We start from the raw sequence: 9,872 nt of genomic DNA, 5'->3' as shown, positions 1-9,872 counted from the left end.
GGCTATGATAAGCATGTCACAAAAGTGGAAAAGGAGTTGAAATCCAGAAGGGGATTTCTTAAGCGTCATTTCTAGCCAATTTATGAACATGAGCCAAACATTGGCAATCCAATGTGGGAAGTCAGAGCCCCAGAGAAGGAAATATTAAAAGGCAGAAAAATATTTTTCCTCAAAAAGGATTTTTAAAACCAAAAACCAAACCTGGCATCATCTCTTTGCCCCAAGCAGGAACCAGCCCTATAGAAATGCAGATGTAAGACCATCAGGAAGGTTGGAGCCAGGAACTCAAGAAGACAAAGAACCTCTTAAGANCCCAGGGAAGCAGATGACTTTTGGGACATAATAGGACTAACTATTACCATCAAGTAATACCAGAGAGGCACACCTGGGCTCAGGTCAGAATATGTGACACAGGAAATAGCCTCAAAGTTCATGCCACAGGAACAGGAAGACTTCCAAACAAAAAGCTAGAGAGGGTATAAAATGCTACTGGCCATGTGCTCAGTCTCTTCTTCTCTCCTCTGCTCTTTCCCGAAGAACCATCTTTCTGCTTCTGCAATAAACTGTAACCATCTTCCCAAAGCAGTCGCCATGTTGCTTATTTAATAATAATAATAATGATAATATTCCCGGCTTGGATGAACCAGGATGAAGACTTACTTCTGACACCAATGCACCAAATTTAAGACTGGAAAAACCAAGAACCCCAAAAATTGATTCCTCCATCTGTATAGTTTGCATACACCTTCCCTGCGGTTCTGCCTAACCTAGATTTTGCCAAGATGGATTCCCTTCAAATGTGTGGATTTCAACTCCTACAATTCTCAATTGTGCAGGGAAGATAACTTAAGGGAACCCAAACTGGAGGAGGTTCGCTTAGGCATTAGCTACTCCCTGACTACTTCACTGTAAGAATTCAATGTTGTGGATGACAACTAAGTAGCATGTTACAATGACAGGTGCAGATACAAAAATAACATATCTTATAGCCTGCTGATGACCCTTTATGATTGTTGACAACTTAATCCAGATGCCCCAAGTCATCAGGATTATGCTTCAGTTCACAGAATATTTACAAACAGTAAAGATCAATAAGAAACTCAGCTGCGTCATAAAACTTTATAGCATGAAATCCTTAATGAAACAGCAAATCTGCAGTCACCTATTGTAGTTGCTCTCCGCTGATGTGCCTGCAGACATGAGTTGCTGCAGGCCCTGTTGCAGCTATAAACATTAAGTAGGGACACTTTCTTCACCACAGTCTAACTTTCTTTACAAAGGTAATTGATAAAAACATGTGCAATTTATCCTCATCCATGAGTAGGGGAAAAGTAAATGCTCTTTGGAAGTTTGCTTTCAGCAATGGGTGACACAGATTTCAGACAGTTATAATAAATAACCAGATAGGGCCTTCTGCTAAACAGAAGCATGTAGGATATATAAAGGAGTTCTGTGTATTACATTATATGTGAGTTCCCTAAACTATAAAAAAAATGGCTTTGTTTGATAGGTTATGACTCCCAGGAACATGTAAATCAACTAGAAATATGAAGCAGCGTTATTATTTTCCAGACAATATATTTGCAGTGATAAATGCAAATATACTACATGAAATGTTTTGAAAGTGGGTCATCATAATCTTTATGAAACTTTCCCAACTTGCTGTCTTTTGTGTCTACAGACTGAAGTCCAACATGTCTAAAAGACGTAATGTTCTTACTTCATGCAAGGTGATGTGAATACAGAATTGTAATGTTAAAACCTTAAAGAACCGGTTATCTAAGCTTATAGTCCTACGCTCAATCCTCAGTAACAGCATGATCCTATGATGTTTACTTACACGCAAGTTCTGACGTCAGTGGGACTCACTTTCAAGACAATGTACATAGAATTAGAATTTTAGTCTTATGGATTACCAGTGCAACTGACTCTAAAATGAAGAAATGTAGAATTGCAACAACTCAGTGATGCAGCATGAAAAACACTGTTTTTTTCTAGTGAACATTGTCCTGAAATATCACACATCTTTGGTGTTGTTTTTTTATTTCTGCATTCAAGTACATCCAGAGTGTTATAAAAGTTAACAGGAAAAATATGTACAATGATAAATCATCCCTTAACTTACAGCCAATAGCATTATTATTGTCTGACTCGGTTTGCAAATCTATATAAATAAAAATGTAAATGTTCGTTTGTTCAAAATCTTAAATCTCCGAAAGTTCTTCACCGATTGCTTTGAAATTTTGACACAACGTTGCATTCGAATACGCGCGTGTTTTTATATACCTACTATTATATAGATGTCACACCTGTGACAGGTAAAAACATGCTTTTTTTGAAAAACAGCACCATCTGTTGGACGTGAAATCTTTCTCTTTTCTTTCTTTTCCATTTAACCAGACTGAGCCACAGCAACGCATGGCTGGGTACAGCTAGTTGTTAATAAAATACATCTCAGCTAGCTTGGTTTCTGCAAAAATCCAATAAACTATGATTTATAACCACAATTACTGGGTTAATGTAATATACTAAAGCAAAACCAAGAATGGAAGCAAGAAGCCTTCTTTGTGAGACTTCAACCATCCAAACTACTTTGGTATTAAAAGGTAGCTGCAATACACACTTGTAAATCACACAATCAATGAGTCACATGTGGCCAACCAAGCTGTCTCATGTGGCCTCCTGGCAGCTTCTAATAAAGCCTGCAGGACCTGGAGGGACTCGGCAGACACCGCATGAGTAGAGCACTAGGAACCAAGGAAGGAAGATGAGGTTTGCAGCCTCAGCAGAGCCTTTAACGCAGGGGTAGTGAACCTTGGCTCTTTTATGACTCGTGGACTTCAACTCCCAGAATTCCTGAGCCAGCACAGCTGGCTCAGGAATTCTGGGAGTTGAAGTCCACGAGTCATAAAAGAGCCAAGGTTCACTACCCCTGCTTTAACGGGTACTAGGTCCAACCAAACTTTCTAAATCACTTTGGAGTATAATTATTTAACAGCTAAAACTGATGTTCAGAACAGGACTTAAACTGGACCACCAAGAGAATGTTCTCATAGCCTGTGGCATGATTAACAGATAAGGAAAAGGAATTACAAGATTTAAAAATGTATAATTTTTAAAGCATATTAAGAGCTTAAGTATAAAAGTTTTTAAACAGATAAGTGAACCAATGAGGTTTTTTTGGGCTTTGTTTGTTCTGAGTTCCTTGCATTAATTAAACAGCATCTACTTCCTTAGGGGAAAGAAAAATAATTAGATTTAAAAGACAGAAAACATTTTGTGGAGTTTTTACTGAAAATGGACAAAAATGAATGGATGGTTTGGGAAGAAGGGAACCATGATGTGTAATTTGGGAGGGTGGAAATAGTAATAATCATGTTTGTAAATGATGTAATGAAGATCGAAAGTCATTTTTTTTAGATTTTTCTTTCTTTTTCCCTTTTCCCTTGACTTTCTAACTTTTTCTTTTATCTTTTCAATTCTTTTTCTTTCTTCTAATCTCTCATGTTTCCATGGTTTTTAGTTTTTCTTATGTAATTCTTAATAAAAATATATTTAAAATGAGGAAGTATAGCTAGCTAAATTAACTGTGATGATCTGATACTGAATTCTGAATTAAAACATATTACCAAAATGGAATGTGCTTTGTCAGAAAATGGCAAGCATTTATAGATTATTGGCCCTTACATGCAGGCATACATTTATTTCTCTCTACGGATCACATGGAAATTTCTTTGAATAGGGAAGAATATATACTGTTTTCTGCACGAATTAGTCTTACGGTGGGAACTTGATAAGACCAGTCTTCCACTGAAAACCATTTCAACCAATTGTTGCCATTCTTGCTAAATTCTGAATGAGTCATTCAAACCGTAAGGAACAAAACACACACACAGCAAAAGCTCTCACTTCCTCAGAAACATGTGCTTTCTCTGTAGTGAACAAATTCTAGAATTGAGCATTACTCACTAGGCTAAGTGTAAGGGGATCATTTCCAGTAATCTACTTTATAAATGGTATGAACTCTTGCTAATGTTTCACTTTTCACTTGCTAAAGAATATTTTTCACTGTCAAACCATGGGGTGACTTCCTCAGTGAGTTTTAGTAAGGACAGAATAACTTTCTTAAAGAGAGCTTGCCTACTATTTCTCTGAAAAGGTACATAAATTTCACACACCTGTATACAAGGGCAGCCAGTATCTTCCATTTTTATCCCCAGGTGCCCAATAACCTTTCAAAATAAAGATCCAGCCAGATACAAGAAATGCATCTGAGGGTCCCAAGGGCAAAAGATGTTTTTAGGAAGAATAAGGGAGCACTCCACTTCAAAGCATTCCTCCAGATACTTGACAGAAAAAAGGACAGATACAAATTGCCTGCTTTGAACAAGGGATAATTGGGAGGTGGAGGTGGGGGCAGGGGTAATCTTGAAAATAATTAGTGGTAACAGACTTGATACAGTAGAATGAAGTAGCAGTACAATATAATGGAATACAGGAAGGAGCAGAGATTAGACTGGAAAGAGCTGTAGAAGAAAGAAGAAGCAAGAAAGTTATGCAATCACATGGATTAAGAAGGCCTGTAGGCCAGCCTGATAGCAGAAAAAGGAATAGGGAGGCTTGTGTAGAGGTAAGAGGTAAATTGGGGAAATGATTGCTTGTTGGTGTCAAAAAGAAATGATTAATTGTAGGTTTTGCTGGAGATGTAAAATGAGGTTGAGTTTGTTTAGGACTGCTTTGAATAAGAAACAATTGAAGGTACAGAACTAGAGATCTGTGTTTTTGGATGTCTACACAACCCTTGGTATGTAATTTGTCTTTAGACTTCATTACAGAGCATTCCTTCTCTGTACTAGATTTCTGTTGGAGCAAAAGATTGATAGTTCAAAGGAAGAATGGTTAATATTTATTTATTTGTTTGTTTGTTTGTTTATTTATTTATTTATAATTCAGGCCCTGCCTTGCATTTAAATTTTCAGGAAAATTACTTCTTTCACTTTACCATTTCTACTTTCATGTTTCTGTAATAATGGACTTTTATGATTGACTGCCACCAATACAGCATCATATTACAAAATTATAATGTCTTTTCTCAAAATTCCAACGGTGCCTGTAAAAAAATGATTATGTATGGATTGGAGATCTGTAAAAAAAAAACATTACTTAAAGTATATCTTTTGGTTCAGAATGCATCAATAAGAATAATAATGGATACCTGGCATAGGATTCCACCAACTGAATTAGTTTGTCAGAGATATTATTTCTTAAATACATTATTTCTATGCATGGGATTCTAATTTTAGAGTTGTTTATATCTCTCTAGCCAAATAATCTTGTTGTTAATTTTTAGAATTGGCCAAAATAATGCATGTGGAAGAATGATGTAAATATATATTGCAGCATTCCTTGAGAAAACATGTAGAGAGTGGCATACAAATTTTAAAAATAGAAATAACTGTTATCATATTTTACTATTATACAATGACAATCAAGAGCCCTTCCTGAAATATTTAAATCAGAGAGAGATCCTTTATTTCTAGAACATAATTATTTAAAAAATATGAATCCTTGACATTTGTATTGCCATTAATAACATGCATATTTGTGTTGGGTCATAGGAGGAAAAAAAACTGAATTCCATGGTTGCATAATACTTTTAGTCTAGTAATATGAGGCTGACTGTTAATCACTAATCATATCTGATTAATACTATAATAGATTATGGTTTCAAACACCTTAGGACACGGATGTCAAACTCAATCGTGTCATGTGACATATTGTGATATATCACGACTTTTTTTGCCTTTGCAGAGCCCGGGTGGGCGTGGCCTATGCATGATGCATCTGGCCCACAAGCTGCCAGTTTGACACCCCTTCCTTAGGACTTACCTGATATTGAAATGGATCAGCCAATTGCTATCTTTATATGCTACTAAAGATCTAGTTGACATGACCTTTTACTGGATGAAAAGATGCATCATATGGCAACAATTTTTGAACCAACGTAACTCAGTTGAACTAATTTGCAGAAAGTGTTCAAATTCCAGGATCTATGATTCCTAAGGAAATGAAATTTGAGTAAATTGTGGCTGCTTTGGTGCTACAGACCACTGCTGCTGCTGCTGCTGCTGCTTTCACGTGATCTTCATTTTCAATGTTCCATGGAAGGGATCTTGGAGGTCTTCTAGCCCAGGGGTCTCCAACCTTGGCAACTTTAAGACTTGTGGACTTCAACTCCCAGAATACCTCAGTCAGCAAAATTGGCTGAGGAATTCTGGGAGTTGAAGTCCACAAGTCTTAAAGTTGACAAGGTTGAGGACCCCTGTTCTAGCCCAACCAAACCCCATAACCTTTCAGACAAATGGTTGTCCAATCTCTTCTCTAAAAACCTCCAGGGTTGGAGCATTCACAACTTCTGGAGGCAGGTTATTCCTTTGATTAATTATTCTAACTGTCAGGAAATTTCTCCTTAGTTTTAGGTTGGTTCTCTCCTTGATTAGTTTCCATCCATTGCTTCTTGTCCTGCCTTCTGGAGAATAGATTGACCCCCTCTTCTTTGTGGCAGCCCCTTAGTCATTGTAACACTATCATGTCACCCCAGTCCTTCTTTTCATTAAACTATATCCAAGTCCTGCAACCATTCTTTACATGTTTTAGCCTCCAGTCCCCTAATCATCTTTGTTGCTCTTCTCTGCAGTCTTTCTAGAGTCTCAACATCTTTTTTTATATACAGTTTCTTAGCCAGTTTTGCAATCCTTTGCTCCCACTGCCACCATCAGCAGTCACTTTACTTGCATGCTGGGAAGGGAAGGGAAATATGCAATGTTCAAGGAAACTCAATGGGGAAGCTGGCAAGAAATTGAAAGTTGCCCCTGCTCCCATTGCTTTCTAGCCTGCCTTTGGTCTCTCTGTTTCTCTGTTTAGCTAAGGAAATATTTATGAAATAATGATCCAACAGGGCACAGATTGTCTTGTGAATTTTTAATAGTGTACAAATAAAACACTAAATTATGTTGTTACAGTGTATACAATGATTGACTAATACATTATCCCACATATAAACTTCGAATAGAATGGCTTATGGTTTGTTGCCCCGTTTACGTTTGACAAATCCCAAGTTGGTGCAAATAATTGGTCAAGCCATAAAGACTGGAATATTGTCCTTGTTCTCAGATAGCACTGCAGGGAACACTGTATAAATAAAAAAGAGCTATCCAATCTGACCACTTCACAGGTGTTTTTCAACACCTCTTATCTTGGCCTCCAACTTGGCAACAAAGGTTAGTCAGTATATATGTTTACAACGTATTTCCTTTTCTCTGTCTTGAAAAGTGAACATTAACATTAAAGATAACTTCCACAGCATTGGGAATAAGACAGAGAAAGTTCAAGGACAGAGTAATTTGTATCAGACAGGTGGTTAGACATATCACCTGTATCTCGTGAGCAAAGCTCCTGCTAATTCTGAAAGATCTACATAAGGAGAAAGATCAACTCTCAGCTGAGAAAAGCATTATCCAAATCAGCTGAAAACGTGCCCAATAGCTCTAGAATGGGGGGAGTGAGGGGGCAGTCTCCTGGACTTTGTAGGGGAAGGCACATTAAAGTCCACTGGGATTTTAAAAAGTAAATGTGGGGGGGAAAACATATCAGGAAGGAAGGGAGAGAAGGAGGGAGAGAGATTTCCAATGCTCCCTACAAGCTTCCCACAAGGAAACTCAATGGCAAAGTCAGAAGGATACCTGCCCTGTTGAAGCCTGGAATGCCTGGAAAAGCCTCTCTCTCCCCATTTCCCAAATGACATCAGCTGCAACAGACACCTGTGCATTGGGCTAATGCACTAGACATTAGAACTCAAACAGCCAGTGTTCACCTGCATTAAATCAAACATTGGCAGGGATTATTCTGAGTTAAGCACTGAAGGCAAAATACAATAATGAAATTGTTCTGCTGTTTGCCACCTAGTAAAGGGTCTGTGCATCTTTATGGTTCACCTATCTCGGTGAGTATTTCCAGAACATGCTGTAGCAATAACAAAAGAATGTTCTGCATTGTTCACGCCTACATGAAGGTGCTAAGGATTTAGAACAATGTGTTCTTCCAGGCTCTGTTGTTATCTGCCTCCAACCTTTTCATTACTTGTTTTGTTGGGCATGTTTTATTTGGTCAACTCACAAAGTTCTTAAAATAAGGAACATAAATGTTAAGGTTTATATAATGAATAACATATACACTAATGTTGTAGGAGAAATGAACCACAGACCTTTTGCTCCTTTTCAATAGACAGAAATGAAATTAAATTTAGTGGTGTTTCTATTCTCCATTGTGTATCTGTAACAAAATCTTCCTCTTTTCCTCAACATTTTCTGGCAATGCACTTTCCATTGTGCCTTGTGAAATGATAGGCTAACAACCTCAATACAATCCAAAGAAACTGAACAGAAAAGCATCTTGTAAAAAGCATATTCATATATATATTTTATCTGCCTAGGGAGCACTCAGACAATGGGGGGAAAGCTATAAACAGATAACAGTTACAATGGCAATTGATTTAAATCAGGGGTCCCAACCATGTTCCATAGCAGGTCATCCCCTGTCCGTGGCAGGCCAGCAACCAGGCCATGCAAACAAGCAAAACCCAATCCACAGGATGCAGGCAGCACATGAAACCACGCCCTCTCCGGTCCATGGAAAAATCTTTCTCCACGGAACCAGTCTCTGGTGCCAAAAAGGTTGGGAGTCGCCGATTTAAATAGAAAAGGCATGCTTAAGAGAAGTATTCTAATGGACGAAAGAATGGAGCTGAGCTCATAACAAATACAAGTTTTCACAAATAAATTATCTCATTGAAATAGAGAAAAAGGAAAAAAACACAATACAGTAGAAGCCTGGTTCTCATTTGCCCAATATATAGCTTTTGAAAGAAGGGCCTTATAAGGGGCTCTTATGCCAATTTTTATTTCTTGATTTTCATGTCTTAAGCTGAGGAGGTCGAGACTTAAGTGTCGTGCTAATCAAATAAAAGCTCTTTTAAAGCTATCTAAATTCTCTAAATCCTATATCGCAATGGATTCCATAATCTGACTGTACACTGCTTGAAGAAGTGTTCCATTTTGTAAAGATTTCCCCTGTTCAGTCAATTCCAAATTCAGGGGGGCGGTGCTCATCTCCATTTCTTTGCCGAGAAAGCCAGCATTGTCCAAAGACTTTTCCATAGTCATGATTATACGCTGAGATTCATGGAATGTTGTTACCTTCCCACTGAAGTGGTACCTATTTATCTACTTGCATTTGCATGCTTTCAAAGTGCTAAATGGGCAAGTAATGAGAGCTCATCCTGTCATGTGGCTCTTGGGTCTTGAACCCAGTCTTCAGTTTTCCAGCTGACAAGCTTAGCATCTTTAATCACTGAACCATCAGGCCAGTCTCATTTTGTATATCTCAACAAATAGCAACAGCACACTGTCAAACGGGTGCTTCTTGATTGATGTCAGATGACCACATCTATCCAAATGTCTAGCCAGTCAGTAGGCATGTACTTATTTGCACAATGCTGAATTATCTGTCTCTGCCTCCTGTCAGCTATCGGTAAGGGCAATAGCCCTTTTCTCACCTATCAACAAGCAATATGGGCAACAAAAAATGAACAATAAATTAGATGAGTGAACCATTTATTCAACTGAAGAGCTAATATTTTTATTGTTCTTTGCCTTGAAAAATGCTACTGCTCTCTTTTGCATTTCCCAAAGTTTAGGCTTCTCTTTTCATAATAGTTTTTTAATTCTTTGGCCAGTAATATATGCTCAAATAAATCTGCCAAACAGAGGCAGCAGTGCCATTAGACAAAGACAGTCAAATGACTCAAGTGGCAA

Source organism: Protobothrops mucrosquamatus, unplaced genomic scaffold (assembly GCF_001527695.2).
Source record: "Protobothrops mucrosquamatus isolate PMUCROS unplaced genomic scaffold, P.Mucros_1.0 scaffold939, whole genome shotgun sequence".
In the NCBI taxonomy this organism is placed as follows: Eukaryota; Metazoa; Chordata; class Lepidosauria; order Squamata; family Viperidae; genus Protobothrops; species Protobothrops mucrosquamatus.
The sequence above is the reverse complement of the archived record's forward strand: the minus strand, read 5'-3'. Positions refer to the sequence as shown.